Below are 24,212 nucleotides of genomic sequence, written 5' to 3'. Positions count from 1 at the left end.
TTCCACCTTCGGGGTGCCCCATTTCAGGGTTACAAGGGTGAAGGTTCTGTGGTCTAGCAGGTTTCTGCTCGAGTTGTCTGCCAGAGAGTTTAGGGAGCCTGGCAGGAAGTGTGCTAGCAGGTGTAGCTGCATGGCTGAGGCCGTGTGCCAAAGGGTCATGGCTAGCCTGCAGAGAGGATAACAGTGAGTCACTCCCTGCTTGTTGATACACCACATCACTGCGGTGTTGTTGGCTTTGATCAGTAGAGGCCCCGGGGACAGTAGGGGTCTGAAAGCTGTCAGAACACGCTGAACAGCTAGCATCTCTTTTTGGCTGATGTGCAGATGTATTTCATTTGGGCTCCAATGGTCCTGAATACACCTGCCGTCCAGGTGTGCACCCCAGGTATAGTCTGATGCATCTGTGGTGAGGGTTTGCGTGGCATGGGGTTGTGAGAAGGTACGCCCCTTGTTGTGGCTGCATGCTGCTGCCAACCAAAAAATATCTTTCCTTAGACAAGGTATCATTGGAATGATAGTTTCCAGGTCCTGGTGTTGACACCAAAGGCTTTTTAGGTACCATTGTAGTTTCCTCATAAGCAGTCTGGCATATGGAACGAGTAGAATGCAGGAGGACATGAACGCAAGAGCTTGCAGGATGTTCCTTGCGGATAACTGGGTTATGGTGGCTAGTTGAGAGAAGTAGTCTGTCAGGCTTGTTTTTCTTGAGTAAGGAATGCCATCTGGGATGCTGTTTCCAGGCTTATAGGTTCCTAGGTTCATACTAGGCTATCTGCCCTGGGGCATTTATAAGCCTAGCCCGATTGCGTTTGGCTTACGCCACCCCTTGATTTGAGTATACTGTGCCCTTTTTAAAGTTTAGTTTACTGTGCCTCTGTCTAATAATGACACTGAAGTAATCCCCGGGACAAACCTACGATCCCCCATCCACTCAAGATTCCTCTTGAAGAGAGTCAGTGAGGTGCTCTGCCTAACATGAATTGGAATTCTATTCCAGAGCGAAGGGAGCCTCTGGGTTATGAATCTGTGCCTACAGCATGTTCTATTTATTTCTGTGCTGAGGTTCAAGTCCCTCAAGCGCATGGCTCTAAGGGATTTAGATTTACTGAGGTGGAGCACGTCCATTAATTCTGGGTTGGACATAGCTTTATATGTCAGGCATAGATCGCCTCTAAGTAGGCGGTATGCAACTGAGTAGAGCTGGAGTTTTTTTTAACCGAGCAGCATATAGCATCTGTTTGAGTCCCTTGATCCTCCTGGTGAGGTACTTTTGGGGTCTTTCTAATTGCTGCAGGTGTTGGGTAAGGTACATCCCAAAGGGGGCATTGTATTCTATGATGGGCCTGACAAGGGATGAATAAAGGGGCACGATTACCTCTCGATCTAGATGCGAATCCTTTCATGATGAGGTGGGCTATGTAGAAGGTCTTTCTAACCACTTTGGCAATGTGGTTGTCAAAGGAGAGATTGCTATCAACTTGGGTCCCCAGATCCCTAATTACTTTCTCTGTACTTAATGGATTACCACCTATGTGGTAATTTGTGGGCACATTGTTTTTGCCAAAGGGTATGACTATACACTTTTTGGCATTTAGCTTTAGACCATGGCTCTGGCACCAGTTATCCGTCTCTGCGAGACCTTTTTATAGGATGTGTGTGTCAGCTGGAGAGCTTGCTCCCAGGATTACAATTTTTTGTCTGGGTACTAGTTTTAATTTTTTTTTTCATTGACAGTATACTCTAGGGAGATCACTGGGTCCTTTACAAAGGGCATGTGCTGAAACAGCTTTCTCTGTCTGCCTAAATCAGGCAGTCATCTAAGCAGGGGTAAATTTGAATATTTGTCTGCAAAATAGCAATGGCTGGAGCCAGGCATTTTGTGAAAACTCTGAGAGCACTGGATAAGCCAAATGGAAGCACAGAGAACTGAAAGTGCATAGATCCTACCCTGAAATGTCTATTTCCTGCAAGATTCCCCTGATTGGGATGTATAGGTAGGCCTCTTTTAGGTCTAGGGTAGCTAACCAAGCATCCTTGGAAAGCATAGGAAGATGATGCTGGAGAGTGAGCATTCTGAATTTTGGTATCACCAGAAAGGTGTTAAGAATGGATAGAGGACTGGGCGCCAGGTGCCCTCTTTTTTGGGTACCAGGAAGAGTCTGGAATAAAAACCTTGGCCTATCTGGTCTGCAGGTACATGCTGTATTGCCCTCATGGAGAACAGGGAAAGGACTTGCTTTTTAGCCTCTGCCCACTGGTGTGGAGGAAGATCTGGGAACCCTTTTGGGGTTGGCAGTGTGTGGAAAAAAATTTGCATCTCTGGGACACTATGTTGAGGACCCTTTGGTCATTGGTAATAGAGGCCCAGTAGCTTGCATGGAATGAGAGTTTCCCTTCCTAGGGGTAAAAGCAGGTGGGGCAGATGTGTAAAGTCATTGTGAGTTCTTACCATAACTGGCTGGCTTAGCACTCCCTGTTTTTGAAGTGGAGGAACTCCATTGCTTAGATCTCTACACTCTCTGGGGTTGCTGTCTGGGGGTTCTGCTTCCCCTGGGTCTGAGCTTTGCTGGCCTTGAGGGGGCCAGAAAGGACAAGTGCTTGGAGGTGCAATGCCTAATGAACCTCGGAAGCTGGACTTGTAAAAAGTCTGTCTGCATAGATTTAGCTTTTCCTTCGATCTTTTTTAAGACCTCTTCTGCCTTGGTGCCAAACAAATTGTCTTTGTTCAACGGTGCGTCCAATAATTGTAATTTGAAGTGTGGCAAAGTACAGTTGCGTACACTTACCATAAATGTAGATGTTAGAGTGTATTCACTGTTGCAGTCATTACATTTGGGTAATCTGCTTGCAGGTTGCCCTAATTCGGCCTGATTAACAAAGTCTTGGGTCCTGCGTCAGTTGCTGTCCCTTCTTCCATGATGTCAGGTCGTCAGGGGTATAAAAAATGCAGCCGACACCATTACATCAGTTTTTCTTGCCTCAGATGTCAGGTGCCCCCCTAATGGGGAGCAATTAAACAAAAACACAAAGGTATACCTCAAACAAAAAAGCAAATACACCAAAAAGGCTTTTAAACATAGTAAAGGAAAGTAGAGGTATAGCCAAAAGAAATTAGGGTACAGGAGGGAGGGTAACCAGGACTGAACCAGTGAATACACTTGAACATCTACATTTATGGCAAGTGTACACAACTGTACTATGTTCTTTGCATTTCACTGTTGCAGTCATTACATCTGGTTAGATTCCCAAAGTTATGGTTGGGAGGAGGAGTTTAGATAGCATTAGGGCCAGCTATAAGGCCCTGCAAGACTGCAGTGGCAAAGCCAGCTCCGGATTTAGAGAAAACTGGCAAATGATGATGCTTGGTGAAAGTATGTACAGAACTCTGTGTAGCAGCTTCTAGGATGCCCCTGGTAGGAACACCTTTGAGAAAGGCTATAATAGTAGATGCAGCCCTGGTGGAATGATGTCTGATCCCTGGGGGATAGGTTTTCCATGGTGCTTATAGCAGAAATGAATGCAATGGCTTATCCATTTAGAAATGGTTTGTTTTGAAATAGCCTTCCCCTCTGCCCTTGCAGCAAATGCTACCAGCAGTTGTTCAAATTTTCTTTGAGGTTTAGTCCTGTCCAAGTAGTAGCCAAGTTGCTTGTGCACATCAACTGAATGCAGAATCCATTCCCTTTGTTCTGTGCATTTGGGAAAGAAGGTTGGCAAATGAATGGACTGATTAAGAGCCACACTGGATACCACACCTTGGGCATGAAGGATGGATTGGTTCTCAGTGACACCCTGTCTGCATGAAAGATGATGAAAGGCTCCACTGCCATAAGGGTCTGTAATTCAGATACCCTTCTAGCTGAAATTATTGCTAAAAGGAAAGCTGTTTTCCAAGAAAGAAATTTTAAGTCTGCAGCAGCAGCTGGCTCGAAAGGAGGTAGAGTCAGCTTCTCCAATACAAAGTCAAGGTCCTAGGCTGGGGTTGGAGCTCTCCTGGGTGGTCTAAAATTTTTGGCCCCTCTGGGATACTGCTTGAGCAGTGGATGAGAGAAGAGGGGAGGTTCTGTTATAATGAGATGAAATGGCTGAGGAGTTGATTTTAACAGAGGAAAAAGGCCCTTGTGAAGCGTCTCAGTTAAGTACTGTAAAATCTGAGGTAAATTGGGTGCTGCTGTGCTCATCCCTTGAGACTGGTTCCAGGCACAGAATCTTTTCCATTTTTCAGCATAAGATTTTCTAGTACTAGGCCTCCCTGCCTCTAAGATGACATCCATCACAGGTTTGAAGAGGGATGGTAAGGAAGAGTTTAAGTTATTAGCCAGACTGCAAGGTTCAGTGTTGGAAGCTATGGGTGCAGAATCTGGTTCTCCTGCTGAGACACAGCAGGGAAGGAGTCTGAGGCAGGTGCCATGGAGATAACCATGACACACTGCGCAGGAGGGGGTACCAGTGTTGGTGTGGCCAGTCTGGAGCAATCAAAATCCTCCTTGGTTTGTCCTATTTGACTTTTAGTAGTACTTTGGAGAGCAGAGGCAGTGGGGGGAAGGCACAAACTGATAGGTTTTTCCAGCTGAAGGACAGAGCATCCACTTTCCAGGCGTGTTTGTGGGGAATCCTTGTGCAAAATTTGTCCAATTGGTAGTTCTGGGGGGCAAACAGGTCTATATCTGGGCTCCCCTATTCGCTTGTCAACATGTTGAAAATTCTTGGTTCCAGTTTCCACTTGTGTGGGTCCGTGAGGTTTCTGCTTAGTCCTTCTGCCAGTGTATTTAATTTTCCTGGCAGAAATTGAGCTTGTAGGTGCACTTGGCAGCTCAAGGCTGTGTTCCACAATGCCATGGCTAGTCTGCAGAGGTGGTAAGAATGTGCACCCCCCTGCTTGTTTATGTACCACATAACCGTGGTGTTGTCCGTCTTTACCATTAGTTGTCCTGGAAGAATGTAGCCCTTGAAGGCTGTCAGAGCATTCTTTACAGCTAACATTTCTTTTTGATTGATATGCAGGTGCATTTGACTTGGGTTCCATTTGCCCTGAATGCACTTTCCTGCCAGGTGAGCCCCCCCCATGCATAGTCTGATGCATCTGTTAGGGTTTGGGCGGCAGGGGGTGGTTTGAAAGGTAGTCCCTTGTTTTGGTGGCAGGCCTCTGCCCGCCAAAGAAACTCTAGGTACAGGCAAAGTATGATAGGAATCATTGTTTCTAGGCTGTGAGAATGTTGACTCCCATAGGCTTTTTAGATACCACTGTAGTTTCCTCATATGCAGTCTTGCATATGGAATTAGAAGAATGCAGAAGGCCATGAACCCCAGGGCTTGCAGTATTTGTCTTACAGATGATAGGGTTTTTGTGGCCACTTGTTTGAAGTAGGTTTCAAATGAATTTGCTTTTCTGGTGTGAAGCCATCTGGGAAGTTGTATTCAAGCTTGCTCCCAGGAATGTAATTTGGTGACAGGGTACCAGTTGTGATTTCTTTTCGTTTATGGTGTACCCCAGACAAGTTAGAACCCTTTTTACAAACACCAGATGATTCAAAAGTATGTCCTGGCTTTCCGCCTAAATTAGACAATCGTCCAGGTATGGGTATATTTGAATACTTCTGTGTCTGCAAAATGCAATAACTGGAGCTAGGCACTTTGTGAATACCCTGGGCACAGTAGATAAGCCAAAGGGCAGTGCGAAGAACTGAGTGCGTGTAGCCTGCTTTGAAGCATAGGCATCTTCTGCAAGATTCCCTGATTGGGATGTGCAGGTATGCTTCTTTTAAAAATAGTGTTGCTGACCAGGCGTCTTTGTCGAGCATAGGAAGTAATTCGGGAAAGAGTCAGCATCTTGAATTTTGGAATCTCCAGAAAGGTGTTTAGAGTAGACTGGTCCAGGATTGGACGCCATGATTTGTCTTTTCTGGGTACCAGGAAAAGTCTGGAGTAGAAACCTTGTCCCTTTTCCTCTTCTGGTACCAGTTGAATAGCCCCCATGCTTGAGAGAAAGTACTTGTTTTTGAGCCTCTGCCCACTGACTTGGTGGTAGGTCCGGCCACACACTTGGCATTGGCAATGTGTGGAAATGAAATCTGTATCCTTGGGACACAGAATTTAAAACCCATTTGTCCTGGGTAATGAGTTCCCAGTTCTTTGCACTAAGAGCAATTGTTCTCCCCAAAGGGGGCACTCAGAAGATAAGTGCTTGGAAATTTTAAAAGGAAGTCATTGAGACAGTTTACCATAGGGGGAATCTTGTTATTCCCTGACTTGGAAGTGGAGCCCCCCCCCCCACTGCTTAATTCTGCGAGTCCCCTGGGACTGAAAACTGGGGTTTTTGCTGTGTTTGGGTTTGGCTTGAGAAGACCTGGAAGGGGCTGGAAAGGACCAATTATTAGAAGGCCAGGGCCTACTAAATCTAGGAGGCTGAACTTGTAAAGAATCTTTAACAGTTTGCATAGATTTAGCTTTATCTACCATCTTTTTAAGAACTTTTTCAGCCTTGTTGCCAAACAGGCGGTCCTGATTTAAAGGAGCATCCAACAATTAACTTTAACATTATCAGGCAAAGATTGCTCCTTTAGCCAAGCATACCTTCTAAGCACAGACTCAGTAACAGCAGCCCTGCAAGAGGCATCTAAAGAATCAAAACCACATTGCAAAGTACGTTTTCCAACTTGTTCAGCAGAATGCATTAAATCCTGTAAGTCTATTTTCCACCAGTCAGGAATCCGCATAATTTTCTGTTTAAGCAGTCCAATAACATGTTGCTGATATTTTAACATATGAAATCGGCAGTTTAAAGCTCTAATTGCCAAAGTTGTTAAAGTATAAACCTTTTTACCCCATCTATCCAGCGCCCTGGAGTCTCTATCAGAAGGGGTAGGATTTTTAGCAGTAGAAGCCTTAATGCCCTTGGGCCCCTGTGAAATAGTCTCTGGATCTGCAACAGGATTTTTGAAAAGGAACTTGTGGGACTCAGGGACCTTGTAGTATCTGCCAGGTTTACTGGGAGCATGAGGCAGGGAATCAGGGGCCAAACTGGATTCCGAGAAGGCATCATCAACAATGTCTAGTACAAGAGAAATAGCCAAAGGCCTATGCTGAGGTAGAAGGAAATCCCCAAGCCTCTTTTTTGAATCAGAAAATTCCTGGCTTTCCCAGTGAAAATTCTCCCTTAGAGTATGTAAGGTTTCCCAAAAAGAAAAATCCTCAGGAGGGGAAGCAGAGGCAATAGAGTCCTCTGCATCAGAATCCTCATAAGTAGTTAAGGACAAATCCAGGTCATCAGAAGAGTCAGAAAAAATAATCCTGATCAGAAGATTCATATTCAAGCTCAGCCCTATGCCTCTTAGAGGGGGGTTGGCTACACCTGATTAGAGTTAATAGATCTTCAGCCATTTTTATCATTTGTTTTTTTAGGCATAGAGGCCTGAGCATGTGGCCTGGGCATCGTTGTTTTTAGACATAGATCGAGATTTAGGCCTAAGTAATGAAGGAGGCGTCGATTTAATATGCAAGTCCATAGGCCTTAATACACCCACAGAAGCCGGTGCCTGAACAGTGGCTCCGGACCCATCCAATGTAGAGACATCCGTGGGTTCCATAGTTGAAGTATCTCGCGGCATACCGGACTCCGAATGGGTCTCAGTAGAGGCCTGCAAATCAGAAGTAGCGGGTATCAGGGACTGCGAAAGCGCCTCACTGAGTATCAGCGAACTGGCGACTGGCTAAGGAGAAGCATCATCGGCACTTTTGGACCTCGGCGGCCTGTCTGTCTTTATCTTTGCATTTTTTCAGAATCCCGGTAGTCGGATGGTTAACCAACGACATTTCAGGATAATTAAATCGAGAACCGAAATATTTAGAGGCAAAAATATACAGACAACGGATAGTGCGCCTATTAAATAAAGCACAAACCCGACAGCAAAGTACATCATGGTCAGGGCCTAGGCAAGGAATACAGTACGAATGAAAATCTTTATGAGGTACTTGCTTTCCACAAGTAATACAACTATTAACTTTTACTGACATCGGTAAGGAGCAAGAAAAAGTTTCCCAACGGGGTACTTAGCTTTTAGTTGAAGACTTCGGTTCTGAAACTTGAAAATAAGAAGTTATGTACCTACCATAACGTTCCATGTTAGTTGTCTTCTCTCGCCTTCTTTCTTGCTGGATGGGTTCAGAGCCGATCCTCGGCTCCGACTCGGCCACTTACTAAAGCTCGAGAGCTAATTTTACCAGCTCGAGGCAACCCTATATCCCATGATGCAAGGAGAAGACTACCCAGATCTCGTTTGGTAGCTAAGGAAATTATGCAATACATTCCTCCAACTGGAGAGGAGGAGGAAGAGGTAATAATGATAATAAAAATAATCATAATAATCCCCCGAAAAAGATCAACCTAATCTAGTGACACTAGAAAGCTGATTAGTTGGAAAAATTGAATTAAGCCTCTTAAGGGAAGAGGCACAATCTTCTCGGTCTGACCAGGCTAGGGGGATGGTGGGCGGGACGCAAGAAAGGCGAGAAGACAACTAACATGGAACGTTATGGTAGGTACATAACTTCTTAATGTTAAGTTGTCAATCTCGCCTTCATTCTTGCTGGATGGGGCCGCGTCCCTAGCACCTTTATCCTGGGTGGCTCAATGGAACAGACTCTTGAGAACGGTGGAACCAAAATTCGCTCCGTCTCTGGAGGCCAAGTCTAATTTGTAATGTGAAACAAAGGTATGAGGAGAGGCCCATGTGGCTGCTGCACAAATAGTGTCTCTATTAGAAGTCTAGCCTGAAAAGCTGTAGATGTAGCTAGAGCTCTGGTAGAATGGGCTTTTGGCCTAGAAATCAACTCTTTTACCTCTGAGCTAATAAATGCAAGTAATCACAGAAAACAGCCATCTAGATAGAGTTAAAATGGATACTGGCAGGCCTTTCCTGTTCTCTGCATAGGGTAAAAAACAGTTGATCAGATTTCCTAAAAAGTTTAGTTCTGTCCAGATAATATCCGAGTTGGTGGTAAACATCAAGATAATGTAGTTTTTGTTCCGCTCTACTAGAATAATTTGGGGAAAAACTGGAAGATCAATGGATTGATTTAAGTTAGTCTGCGATGCCACTTTGGGTAAGAAAGACTGATTAGTCCTTAGAGAAACTCTGTCTTTGTGGAACATTAAGTAGGGAGTACGAATGCAGACGGCATGAAGCTCAGATACCCTCCTGGCAGAAGTAATGGCGACTAGAAAGAGTGTCTTCCAAGAAAGAAATTTCAATGAACAGGCAGCCGCAGGTTCGAAAGGGGGAAGAATCAAGGATGTTAAAATTAAATTTAGATCCCACTGTGGTGGGGGGTCTCTAATCGGAGGTTTAAGTAAAAAAATACCTCTAAGGAATGCCTTGCAAAGTTTATGTGACATAATGTTGTGGTCCAACAAGCCTATATGAAAATTTGAAATGGCTGCCAGCTGAACTTTTACTGTGGAGGAAGAAGATCCTGAATGAAAAATCTCGGCTAGGAAGTCCAAGACCGAATGAATCGGAGCAGTATAGGGGTCTATATTCCTAGCTTTTGCCCAGAAGGAGAAACTTTGCCATTTGCTAGTGTAAATCCTTCTGGTGGAAGATTTAAGGGAAGCTACTATGATATCCCGGACGGGATTAGAAATCATAGGAAGCCTGGCTAGGGATGGAAGCGGAGCAACCAAGCAGTGAGGTTGAGAGAAGGTATGGATTGGTGCAGCTGACCCGACTGATGGGTCAGAAGATCTGGAACCGGGTCCAGATGCGATGGCTGTACCAAAAGATAACTATGTAGGAACGGAAACCATGTTTGTCGAGGCCAATAAGGGGCAATGAGAATCAACTTGACTCTCAAGGCGGTTGCTTTCTGAATTACTTGTGGTATCAGAGGAAAGGGAGAAAAGGCATAAAGAAGGCCCCGGGGCCAATCTTGGGTTAGACCATCTCTGGGGGGATGGCCTGGAAGGGGGAAGAGAGAGAAGAAGTCGGGGCATTTGCTGTTTTGAGGTGTAGCAAAAAGGTCGCAGCAAGGAAGGCTCCACTTCTGAAAAATCTCTTCCATCACAGATTGTTTGAGAGACCACTCGAGAGGCATGAGAATAGCTCTGCTCAACCTGTCCGCTATGATGCTGGATTTCCCGGGGATATGCGTTGCTATCAGAAACCGCTGAGAAGAGATTGCCCACTGCCAAAGTCTGAGAGCCTCTTGACACAGTGGATAGGACTTGGTTCCGCCCTGCTTGTTGATATACCACACTACGGACATATTGTCCGTTTGGACTGCGATAGTTCCCAGGGGAAGAGAGTCGTTGAGGGCTTGCAACGTTAAAAGCACTGCTCTCATCTCCAGGACATTTATGTGCAGGTGGCATTCGAAAGGTTGCCAAGTGCCATGGACCATCCTGCCCTATGCCCCCCCACCTGATCAGGGAGGCATCCGATGTAACCGTGGCGACCGGGGCGGGAGGAACAAAGGGTCTGCCGTGAAGGACTTGAGGGGACGATATCCACCAGGTCAGATGCCTTTTGCAAATTGGAGTTATGATCCTGTGACGCATGGGAAGTTGTTGAAAGGACCATTGGGCGAACAGCATCCATTGTAGAAGACGCATGTAAAAGCGGGCCAGGGGAAGAAGTGTTATGGCGGCCGCCATAAGACCCAATACTTTCAGAGCAAATCTGGCCTGAATTTTGTTGCTGAGAAGAACCACATGGACGTGATTTTGAATGTCCAAGATCCTTTGGTCTGTTAACTTTGCTGAAAGTTGTACGGTGTCCAATTTGGCACCTATAAAAGTAATAGATTGACAAGGCAGATTTTTCGAAATTTATAGAAATCCCTAGCCCTCTGCAAATGTGAATGGTGTAATCTCTGGCTTGGAGAAGTTGATGCCTGGTGGTGGCAGTGAGGAGCCAGTAGTCTAGATATGGAAACACCTGGAATCCTTGACGTCTCAGGTGAGCCGTAACCGCTGCCATACATTTGGTGAACACTCTGGGGGCTGTAGTGAGTCCAAATGGCAGGGCTCTGAATTGGAAGTGACTGGTCCCCAGCCGAAAGCGGAGAAACCTTCTGGAGCACCTGTGAAATTTTATGTGATAGTACGCATCCTGAAGATCTACCGAGCACATCCAATTGTCCTTACCCAGAAAGGGTAGAATGGACTGAAACGTGACCATCCGGAATCTTGTTTTCTTTACAAACTTGTTTAGTTTGCTGAGATCTAATATTGGTCTCCAGTCCCCTGTCTTTTTTGGTACTAAAAAGAACCTTGAGTAGATACCGGATCCTATTTGGTCTGCTGGGACTGGCTGGATGGCTCTTTTTGCTAGCAGTTTTGAAATCTCTGGTACTGCTAGTTCCCTTAGACCGGATGGAACGTCTGGAAGGGTTCCCTTTTGCTGAACTGGGGTTTGAATAAAGGGAATTTTGGAACCCTCGGATATGATCGACTGTACCCATTTGTCTTGAGAAAAGGAAAGCCAGGCTTTTGGGTACAGCGATAATCTTCCCCCAACTGCCTCCGAAGGGGGACAATCGGGCAACATCTCAGGGATGCAGGAAGGGTTTGTCAGAGAAAGGCTCCCTGCTACCCTGATTCTGCGGACCCCCTCTGCCTCTAGGGCGGCGTCTGTTGTTGTTACCCCCTCTGCCTCTGGGGGTAAACTGACCTCGTGCATCAGGCGTGACTCCTTGAGATTTGCGGAACCACATTTTCCCTCCCTTCTGACCTTTTGGGTAAGGCCTTGAAGGGGTGGAGAAACTGACTCCTACGGCAGAAAGAGTCTTGCCATCTTGTTCGCATCTAGTCAAAGTGTCTTTCACTTGAGGTCCGAACAAAGTCGAGCCAAAGGGAGAGTTCGTGAAGGACGCCTTGAAGGGATCTGCAAAATTACAAAGCCGCATCCAGGATTGACGCCTTAAAGCCACTCCTGTGCCTGCGGCCCTACTCGCTCCATCGGCTGCATATGAAATGAGCCGCATGGAGGAGTTAACAATGGAGTTTAGGATTCCTAGCTGTGAGTTAATTTTGTCCTGGGACCCAGCAGCTGACGGATCCTGTAAAACGTCTCCCAACTCTTTAAGAACATCTCTTTGAAGGCGGGTGAAGCGACACAAGTAGTTCAGCGATCGCATGGCAAAGGTCGCTGAAGAAAAAGTCCGCTTGCCATACCTATCCATAGTCCTAGAATCCTTGTTAGGAGGATGGACAGGTACTGAAGGATCAGCTAGTTCCTTCTTGGTGGCTGCAGCCACCACCATGGCATCAACCGGGACACCTTTTGTCAAAAACTGCCTATCGGGTGGGGCCGTAATGAATTCAGAAGGCCTCCGAGGAATGGGTTCCACCGAATCCGGGGCCATCCACGCCTTCCGAGCCACCACGTCCATAAGAGGGTCGAAAGGCGGAGACACCCAGGAGGTGGAGGGTCGAGATCCGAACGCCTCCAGGTATACTGACTCGTCCTCGGAAGGATTAAGGGAAGGCCAGTTCCCCCTCTGCTTAAGGAGTTCAAGGATGTCTGAGAAAGAGACATCCTCAGAGGGGGACCTTGGGGATCCCTCCGACTCATACAAGTCAGTATCGGATGTAATAGACTCGGGGGAGTCTAGACGTTTCCTCTTACATGTCCTCTTACGTGGAGGTTCACCTGACGGGTCAGGAGAAGCCTCGGAAGAGGAAGATATTCCCAATAGGGAAACCTGAGGCGTTGGATCTCTGCGTTCAGGAGCAAGAGAGTGGGAAGAGACGTCAGCAGGCACTGTAGTGGGAGGAGATGATGGAACTGACCGTTGACTATGCCCAGGAGCTAGTACACTCCTCATCACCTCGAAGGCTCCCCCGTCAGAGAGGCCGGAAGGCTCCCGCTCCAAAGAGATAGGAACTCCAGGCCGCACCGACAGGGACGGCTCAGAGGCTGATGTCGGGGCTGAGCTCACCAGCGCCGAAGCTCTGAGAGGAAGAACGGGGTTGGACAAGGGTCCGATGCCACTCGCCCCCTCGGAGCTGATGAGAGAGACCAGACACCCGGATACCTCCAATGAAGGCCTCAAGGAGGAAATCGGAGAAGAGGACGACGGAGCCGAAAGGGGGGGGTGGTATCGGCTCCGAAGTCACAACAGTCACGGCTCAAAGGAGCTCCAGCTCCGAGCTCTGTAAGAGAGTCGAACAGGTGGATGTGCGATAGCTACCGTCTGTTGAGACTGGCTATGGAGCAATTGGGCCAATGCCTGAGACTAATGGTCTACTCACCACTCTCTCAAGGTCGTGATCAGACAGCCTGGACGACCGAGAATAACAGCTCCGATGGCTCCGCTCCGAGAACAGGGGTGATCTCTGAGCCGAACGTATCGATTCCAACGAAGGGGATCATGATCTCTTTTTTGAGATAGGTGGAGCCGAAGGAGCCGAGGATACATCGGCTCCAGCTGGAGCCGACAAAGAGTGCCCAGATTTAGCAGCATCGGCGTCGGATGGAGCCGATATTGTAACTTCTAATATAGAAGGATCGGCTCCGGCCGGAGCCGATCTCGACACTGAAGGAGAACCAGTAGCCGATGGCTTAGGACTTGAAGCCGAAGGCTTAACTGGTTTCGAGGGCTTCCCCAGAGCCGACTTAGTCGGGGAGCTCTCAGGCTTTAATAAGCCCCTCAATATTAATTTATTTCTGCGCTCCTGCAGGACTCTTGGGCTGAAGGTATGACAGATAGCACAAGAGTCCTGCAGGTGCAGAGGTCCCAGGCAGTAAACACAAGAAGTGTGACCGTCTGTCAGAATTATCTTCTGACAGCACGAGTCACACTTCTTGAAGCCTGAGACCTTTGTGTCCCTCAACATAGCTGTGTCGAGGAAACACTAAGTAACAAAAAGAAACACAGACACACACACAATAAACACCCAATCCAATAATAAAAAATTTAAATAGGGATACAAACACACTCAAACACCACACAGAATCCCTGACAGAAAAAATTAGGAAAGGGGGAGGCTTAAGGCCTAAGTTAGGGGATGGGATAAATAACTAGGAAAATAGGGAACACTAACGGGAATAGGGTTAAATTAACCGTTAAAAGTTTACACAACAACAAAGGTGTCTAAAACTGAAGGGATGAGACAGTCTGAATTTGAAGAAACTTACCTGGAGCTGGTAAAAAAGGCACCTCGCAAGCGAAAGCGGCAAACGAGATCTGGGTAGTCTTCGCCTTGCATCATGGGATATAGGGTTGCCTCGAGCTGGTAAAATTAGCTCTCGAACTTTAGTAAGTGGCCGAGTTGGAGCAGAGGATCGGCTCTGAACCCATCCAGCAAGAATGAAGGCGAGATTGACAACTTAACATCGAAACTTTCAGGAGTCGGCCGACTGGCACTTGTGAACTGCTTCTGCTTCGGGCACTGCACAGCAAGAAAGACTGATGTAATGGCGTCGGCTGCATGTTTTATACCTCTGATGACTGGACGTCATGGAAGAAGGGACAGCAACCAATGCAGGACCCAATATTTTGTTAATCAGGCCGAGTGAGGGCAACCTGCAAGCAGATTACCCAAATGTAATGACTGCAACAGTAAAACAAAAAGAACATGGTTTGTTTCTTAAGCCAAGCATGCCTAAGGACAGAACCAGCAACTGCTGCCCTGCAAAATTCTTCTAGGGCGTCAAAGTCACATTGCAAGGTGTGCTTATTAACCTGGCTTGCAGAACGTATAAGCTCTTGTAATTCTTTATTTGCTGCACAAGCAGGAAAGATATTTTTTGTTTGTGGAGTTCCATGGTATGCTGCTGCTATTTCAGCATGTGGAACTGACATTTTAGTGCTCTAATACAATATAAATATGAAAAAGGAAACACTATCACTAGCCTAACACACTAATTATCTAAATTTAAGAGAAAAAGACCAAGTTTAAATATAAAACTAAACAGAAAAAAAATCTCTCAGTAGATGGAGTGAGTGCTATTTGTGAAATTCACTACAACAATACCACAAAGGATACAGCAACTGCGAGCTACATCAGCATAGCCAGAATCTTCAGAGAGCAAATGAGTTCTGAGGTACTGAGGTGGAGAGTTCAAGGAATTATGAGTAAGGGAAGATTCTGAGCCCTGGAACCGAACAGCTTCAGAGTTGGTGCTGAGGTCACATCCAGTCAGATCTGACAGCCCATAGCTGAATCAGATGAAAATATACAACACCGGATGTTAAGTTAAAACACAATACTCCTACCTTAAAATAACCTTTGTGAAGACAAAAGTAACAAAACATCAACATGGAAAAGCACAACCCAAATGTTAATCCTTGGAGGCTTCAGAGGAGTGTTGTCAGTAAAGCTCTGCAAAACAAGTTGGGAGCCAAACACTTTAATCAGCTCAGCTAGACAGTTTGGATGCATGGAAAGTGTCCTGAACCTTTGGAAACTGGCAGGCTGTTGTATACCTGGCAGGACATAACCCATACAGCCTAAGGCTACTGTAGCAGTGATCAATATGACAAAGATTGTAAGGCATCACAAAACGCTTAAAAATAATTCAAATATTAGTTTACAAACCCTTCAGGCTTTTGCCTGCAGGTATCAAATCAAACAGTAATTGTAAGCCATGCAATCACAGTATTTAAGGCAAAATAACATACTAGTAATAGGTGACTCTATATAGTCAGGCACACTGACGTCCCACTCACTAGACTGAATAAGGAGAAGGTTACTGTGAGCTGCCTGTCAGGTGCAAGGATCCGCCAGATAACACAAGCACTCAGGTCACTCCAGAACAAGTACAAATATGACTCTGTCATTGTCCATGTTGGTGTGAATGACCTGAGCTGTACCTCCCTGGACAACATGAGGAGAGACATGGAAGAGCTCTCTGATCATGTAGCTCAGGCCGATATGACCCTGACTAGCATCCTGCCCTCACCAAGAATGATACCACAGTATAAAGAAAAAATTCTCGATTTCAACAATTGGCTAAGTTTCTGGTGTCATTAAAATGGGATCCATTGTCTGTCCGCCTGGGATGACATGCTCGACAAGCCATGCTGCTTCGCTAGAGACAGCTTGCGCCCGTCACCCTTAGGCTTTCGAGTACTGGCCAAGGCTCTTGCCACCCCCATAGTGCCTTTTTTAGGCAAGGCTCAAAAGACAAACCCACCACCGTAAACAGCACAAGTAACAAAAAACTGAGGGTAATGCTACTCAGTGCCAGAAGTCTAAACCTCAAAATGCACGCACTCAAGGCACTCCTCAGTATGGAGAAAAATCGATATATGTGCAAGTAGCAGAAACCTGGTTTAAGGCTCCAGAGAGCATCCCAGCTCTACCAGGCTACAACTCATACCATACATTTCGACCACAGAACCCAAACCGCAATACAAAAGGTGGGGGCGTATCCATATTCATCAAGGATACCCACACCTCCAAGTTAGTGGCACAGCACGACGCTTCAGAGATCATCCACGTGCAACTAGCAACAGGCAAAACTGCAATTCAAATTGTAGCTTTCTACAGATCACCCACCATGTCCCAAGGACCCCCATTCCATATTTCTGGAAAGACTGGGAAACAAAGGTCCTACCAAACACCCTAATATTGAGTGATTTCAATTACCCAAACATTAACTGGGAGAACTACTCAAGTACTAACTCCCTTCCCCAACATTTCCTAGAATTTATAAACTCAAACGCCCTGGTTCAACTGGTCAACACTCCCACCAGAGGTGACAACATATTGGACGATTGGTGTTCCACACCGGAGGTCAACCCCTCGCTGGTTAGAACAGACCATAAACAAATGACTTTAGATATCCACATTGCACCCCCGGACAAGAAAACCACCATGAAACACTTTTCAAAAGTAAACTTCACCTTAAGACAGGGGTGGAAAGTTTCAAAGCCCCCTTGCTTGAAGGATAACGCTTATCCAAGCTGCAAAATCCTTTACTAATGCATTCTATGGGCACCTACAAGAATGCATAGATCATGCCATCCCAAGCAAAACCAAGACTCACTCCTCCAAGAAAAGGAAACCAGTCTGGTGGACTCCTGCCATAAACAAGCTATACAATAGGAGGAGGAAACTAGTACAGAAAAGAGTAAAATCCCAAGAAAGGAAGACATCCCTGATCAGTATCAGCAAAAAACTACGATCCCTCATAAAATCATCCAGGGCGAGCTTTGAAAGAAAAATTGCCAAGGACTCCAAAGATGACCACAAGGCATTCTTTAGCTATATCAAGAATCTAAGTGGCAATGCTCAGATCTGCTCAGAGTTAGTGGAGAATGGCAGAAAATAAACTAAACCGACTGGTATCGCCAACATCCTGGCAGACAGGTTCAGCACGAACTTCACCCCCCTCTCACCCCCCAAAAGGGCCCAAAACCATACCAGAAGAATGTACAGTCCCTGAAATCACAGACACTCAGGTTAAAACAGCCCTCTCCAAAGCCAAAAACACAGCATCAATGGGACCGGACGGTATCCCAGGCTGCATCCTGCACGAGCTCAAAGACGAGCTAATCCTTCACCTAAACACACTGTTCAAACTCAGCCTCTCCATAGGCTACGTACCCATAGAGTGGCGCACAGCAACGGTTATTCCACTCCACAAAGGTGGAGCCACAACAGACCCTGGGAACTATCGCCCTATAAGCCTAACTAGCTTGGTGTGTAAGGCTATGGAGTGCATCATCAAGGAACTCAATAACAGAGACATTGGGAACCTCCAAACACTGGACCCTACCCAGTTCGGCTTTAAGGGCAGATCATGCCTCCTAAACCTGGTGGACTTCTTTGAGACAGTTACCAAGGCTATAGATGAGGGAAAGGTGGTACTCACAGCCTACCTAGACCGCGCTAAGGCCTTCAACACCATTCCCCATTCTGGTATTATAGACGAGCTCACCAGCCTGAACCTAAACTCCTACGTCACAAGATGGTTTGCCAACTGGCTCATGGACAGAACCCACATGGTGAGAGTTGCAGGAGCTAGGTCCGACTAAACCGGTTACAAGTGGCGTTCCCCAGGGCTCAGTCCTAGGACCCCTCCTGTTCTGCATATACTTCTCAGAGGTACAGGCAAGCACAGAAGGACTATGGCTGTCCAAGTTCTCAGATGACTGCAAACTATGGGCTATAATTGACTCTACAGCTGACACAGACATCCTCCAAATGGGTCTCACTGAGACGGATACCTGGTGTCAAAATCATGGCCTCAAGCTAAATGTCAAAAAGTACATAGTCATCCTCTTTGGAAAAAAAGTACCCACAAAGTACCACATAGGTGATGGTCCCCTAAATACAGAAGACTTAATAAGGGATCTGGGGTCCTAAGTACATAGTAACCTCACCTTTGATAATCACACTGCCAAAGTGGTTAGAAAATCCTTCTACGTGGCCCACCTAATCACAAAAGGGTTTGCATCCAGATTAAAAGAGGTCATTGTGCCCCTCTACTCATCACTCAGACCCATCATACAGTACAACGCCCCATTTGGGATGTACCTTACAAGACACCTGCAACAGCTGGAATGACCACAGAAGTACCTCACCAAGAGGATCACTGGCCTCAAATAGATGCCCTATGCAGCTCGACTGAAGAAACTACAGCTGTACTCAGTTGCATACCGCCTACTCAGAGGTGATCTCTGCCTGACATACAAGGCCATGTCCAACCCAGAATTGATGGACATGCTCCACCTAAAGAAAACCTTATCTCCTCGACCCACACGCTCTAGGGATCTAAACCTCACCATAACAATAAATAGAACGTGCTGGAGGGATAGATTCCTGTCCCAGAGACTTCCCATGTTTTGGAACAAGATCCCAATCTACATTAGGCAGAGAGCTTCTCGCTAACACTCTTCAAAAGAAACCTTGATGAGTGGATGGGAAACAAAGTTTACCTCTGGGATCACTTCAGTGGCTCTGCTGGACAGGGGCACAGGGAACTAATCTAAGGGGGTGGCGAAAGCAAACACATTCTGGCTAGGCTTACAAATGCCTTCGAGCAGATAGCCTAGTACCTACCTATGAACCTATAAAAAGGTAGCAGCTCTTACTCTGGCAAGAAAGCATGCTTCTGTATGAAAGGGTAGATAAACTTTCAGAGCCAGTGGAAGCTTGTCTAGCAGCCAGAAACTAGGTAAATTTTGGGATGCCTGAAAAGATGGTGTGAAGTGTGCTGTGTCAGAATAGATGACTGCCTTCACAGTCCGTACACTGGAGAAGACCACGTATGAAATATTCGTATGCAGGGGTGTAGCTAGGATTTTCAAATTTGTACTGACCGCTCTCAAACTGCTACCCCCCTCTCCAGCCAAGCTACGGCCATTCTCGTAATTCACGGTTCGCTCTTTTAGTGTTGATGAAGAGGCATTCGCTGTAATGCCTCTTCAGTAATATAATATAAATTCACTCAAACTCGGTTCCTTGAATTGAAAATTAACCTGAAATGTCAGTTCTTTGAAAAATGCAGCATGGTAGTTGGGGTAGAGACTTGATGCTTTTGTTTTCTGTAACTAAGGTACAGGTTTTGAGCTTGAGTAAATTACTAACCACCTGCTACCACTAACTAGGATGTTTCATTCACACACACACCTACCTACCTCTTAGTGCAAGAAATATGGACAAAGCCTAAAATAAACAGGGACATTTATTAAATAATGTTCTCGTGAACTTAGAAAGTTGCTAGAATAACAGGATTTGTGCTAGTATGAATTTTTCTAAAGGACATGAAGTCTGAAGCTTAAATGTCTGTCATTATTTAGCAATTTCAGCCTTCAATGATTTTCTAGAAAATCACAAAATTTATGAGGAACAGACAAAAAATATGGGGCAAAAATCTGGACATTCTGCAAAATTTGGACAGTTGAGAGGTATGCTACCTACCACACACACACAACCTCTCAACCTCTTACAGCAACAAACTCAAATAAAACTGAGGCAAAGGCCCAAAAATAAGGACATTTTTTTTTTAAAATATTGCTCTTATAAACTTAGAAAGATAATAGAATAGTAGTAGGTTTTGCATCAGTACGAATTTTCTGAAAGGTATGAAATCTGAAACTGAAATGTCTGCATTATTTTCTAACTTCAGTCTTTAACAATTTGCCACTAATTTGACAGAAAACTGCAATTTTATGAAAAACGGACCAAAAATGTGATGCAAAAATATAAAATTGCCAGACAATACAGCTGGGAACCTGTCAAAGGAGGGACACCATTTTAATATGAGCACAGTTAACTTAGAGCAGCTGACAAAATTAGAGAATTTGCATGCATTTCTGAAATAAATGTAATGTATAACTCTGATCATTACAGTTATTTATAAAAGTAAAGTAAACCCTCTATGTTTTCTTCCAAAATTGATATTTTGTGGAGGGATCATTACGGGAAGAGCAACATTTTGAGCCAAAATCAGGGACAGTTGAGGTTTGGCTATGCCTAATTCTATAAAGCAATTTGCATGTACCTCTCAACCTGTTAATGCAATAAATCTGGACAAGGCCAAATATATTGAGGGAACATATAAACAGTACTAAAAATTGCTCTTGTATAAACTGGGACAGTTGATAGAACAGGTCTTATTTTAGCATGCATTTTTCTGAAGGTTATAAAGTCTGAAACTAGTGTGTCATTATTTAGTGACTTAATTCCTAAATCATTTGCCAGAAAACCACAAATTGAGGAACAAACCAAAAATAAGAAGCAAAAATCTATTCATTCTTTGAAAATCTGGACAGTTGGGAGGTATAGTTCAGCTGGGGCTGTCTAAGTTTGCCGCCCTTCCCCTCACAAAACCATGGTCGAATGGAGCCTTCCCCTGCAGCCATTCCAATGATCCATTACTTTGCTATTTCACTCCATTTACCATAAACACTAATGTGCATACTGATTTACTTCTATGATGATTTGAACTTCATTTGAAAGTTTTATTTTGCATTTTACAGCACAAACACCAAGACATCTGCTAAACAAACTTGGCATTAAAACTTCTCTGCCCTTGAAACTCACATTCATTGAAACATTAAAACCCACATTCAAAGAAAATACATTTTACCCGTGGCAGATAAAAATTAATTCTGGGCTGCTTTTAAATCATAGGCCCCTTGCATATGAAACATACATGTGCTCTTTGATACACCTTCCTATTGCTTTGAACATTTTTCCAGTAAACAATGAAACAAAACTGCCCAATTCAGAACATTTCCATCATAAAAGTCTAGTCAAACTTCTACAGTCCACCATTATCAGTAAATAATATGCACAATCTCTGAAGTAGTAAAAAAAGTCATCAAAATAATTCCACGTTAAATAAATCTAACTAATGAAGAGGTCGCTGCTAGCAATCACCTTTATATTTCATGACTTCAAGGAATATAGTGTCTGATGCCCCTGAGGAATAAATTGCCTAAATTACATTAATAATAAGCTAGTAATATTGCAATAGGAAATGGATGGCAAACTGATAACAGGCTCATAGTTAGTGTCTTAACTTTCAGTACAGCAGCATTCACCCCTTATGGGAGTAGAACCAACAACCTTCTGCATTAAAAGCAAGTACACAACATTTTGTGCTACTAGCAATGTGAGCCGACTTTGCATAATCAGCACTAAACTTCTCTTCCCCTGCAGCTCTCAGTTCCTTGTAAAATCTCAATACTCAACTACATCTCAACCCAGCACAAGAAATCTGGAAAAAGTCAAATTTATTGGGGTGGGTCAAAGGGCAAAAACAGGAACACATTAAACATTGCTTGTATAATCTTGGAAAGCTGCTAGAATAAAATGCTGTGTTACCATCATACATTTTACTGCCAAGGTCACTGTGCAAAATAGTCAGAACAACATACCACTATGCCAAATCACCTGCTTTGAGAGAGGAAGACTGAAACTTAAATGGCTATCATTTAATGAATTCAGTTCTCACCATAGCTGTCAACCTCTTGGCACAAAACACCTGGACAAACCCAGTAATGAGGGAATACAGCCCTCAAACATATTCAGTGAATTCAGTTCTTGCCATAGCTGTCAACCTTAGCACAAAAAACCTGGACAAAGCAAATAACAGGGTATTACAGTCCCAAAAATAAGGACAAATTTCAAAGTCATAAACTTAAAAAAATTGCTATAAAAAAGGTTGTTAGTACATATTTATTGCTAGAATAAAAAGTTGTTTTACTATGTCACAAACACAGGGATAAGATGCAGACTCCACACAGAAGGCACCCCAGCCAAGAATCAAACCAGAAAACCTACAGCTGTGAGGTAACAATACTGCCACTGCACCATCAAATATGTAAGGAAGTAAACATTCAGAAACCTGAAGTCTGACATTTAAATGCCTGTCAATTTGTTAATCAGGACAGTCTGACTTGGAGCAAAAGAAAACACAATTCTCAGCAGAGGCCCAGGAAAAAATAATGCAGACATGTCTTTGTAACATGGGAGGACACAAAAGCAAACCCACACAAACACAGGGAGAAGATACAGACCCCCCACACACACAAAGAAGGCACCCCAGCCAAGAACCAAACCCAAGAACCTACAGCTGTGAGGCATAAATGCTACATTGCTACCACTGCACCATCAAATTTCAAGCATTGCAATATTTAAAACCCACAGATACATACAAATATTGATCAGATCAAATATGAGGCAAAAATCATTTTTTTACAAATGGTGGTGGGTAGGGAATTCAGGTCTTTAACACCTGCATACAAGGTACAGGGTTCAAGCCTGAGGTATTCCCTACCACACCACCATGAGTAATCACACCAGTACATCCCACCTGGGGCATTTTCACACACACACACACACACACACACACACACACACACACACACACTGAAGTGAGACCAGCTCGGGAATCCTGCTCACACCAACATAACGAATCCTTAATCCTGCTCACACCAACATAACGAATCCTTAATCCTGCTCACACCAACATAACGAATCCTCTCCCAGTCCCAACGTGCAGTAAAGCGAATCCTGCTGTTCGACAAACATTGGAGCTCCCAGAGTCCCAGTCCCAATGTGCAGTAAAGCGTGACAAAAGCGCGAATGTTTGAAACGCTACCCGCTCGGAAAGCATTTGGAGCGCTGACTGGCTGCCTAAAGCGCGCCGACGTCATTGTGCAGTAAAGCGCGAAGGAAAAGAAAGTTTAAAATGCTACCCCCCCTTCTACATACGTTGTACTGAAATCAGTACAGTGCGTATGCCTCCCGACGTCCCTGTTCGTATGTTGTGCAAAAGAAACTGAATTACCATCACTTTCAAGTACAACAATCAAATGTACTTTTAAAAAGGCTACCTTTAAATGACTAACAACTAACTTAACAAAATTCAAAGGGAGCCACTGAAAAATAAATTGATACTCTTGACTGAAGTAAAGGAAAGCAAGAAATCATAGAGTTGTTAAAGCAGCTGACCAGAAACTCATAAAACTATTAAGCCTCTTTAAATATCATCTTTTAAGGACACAACCAGAAAAAATGAGAACAGCAGCAGTACCTGCAGTTACAATGCAATGATATCCACATTAAAGATTCTAGCAGGTGATTTTAAGGTACATTTATTCACTATTATTGATGGGGGGATGCACAACATAACCTAGTACTCAAAGGGTGCACAGTACAGAAACTGCACAACACATATACAACTACAGGCAATCTGGAGGACTACCAATTCACCTACTGCAAGTTGGAGGAGGAAATTAGAGCACTCACTGAAAACAAACACATGAAAGACTCCACAGACAACATGGCACTCCAGCTGGGAACCCCAAAGGGGAAAAAGCACCAACGTTAGCAAGTTTAACCACCACACTACTGTGAAGCCCAGTATGTGGGATAGAAAACAGAATACACACTCAATTTTGACTTACCGGATCGACACATCTTACATTATCAAAATGCCTTCAAGTGTGTACTTTTCCAGTTATGGAGAGCTAGCAATCTGATCAAGAATGTACTGAATACATTTCCCTGTCTGTACCACATTCTGAAATCTTATGCACAGAAACATCAGACACACTACGCTGCCAATGAAGCAAGTTTGGTCACACATACATGAGTAAAAAGTACAACAGATGGTAGGAAATTTGATATCTACATCTGAACACAAGTAATATGATCAATACTTCTGATACAGGGAATGGAAAATAATTCAAGCATAAGAACTTGCAACTAACAAAACTCGAAGGCAGTCACAGAAAAAAAGAAGCTG

The 24,212-nt window shown here is 44.6% G+C and overlaps 1 protein-coding gene across 1 annotated transcript in view; it reads right to left on the bottom strand.

The window, feature by feature from the left end:
* Positions 1-24,212, bottom strand: part of PRRC2A (proline rich coiled-coil 2A) — a 3,202,076-nt gene that overhangs the window by 2,648,177 nt on the left and 529,687 nt on the right. The gene's annotated exons all lie outside the window — the stretch shown is intronic.

Source organism: Protopterus annectens, chromosome 9.part0, assembly GCF_019279795.1.
Source record: "Protopterus annectens isolate FY-2018-M chromosome 9.part0, PAN1.0, whole genome shotgun sequence".
In the NCBI taxonomy this organism is placed as follows: domain Eukaryota; kingdom Metazoa; phylum Chordata; order Ceratodontiformes; family Protopteridae; genus Protopterus; species Protopterus annectens.
This window is presented reverse-complemented; position numbering and strand designations above follow the sequence as displayed.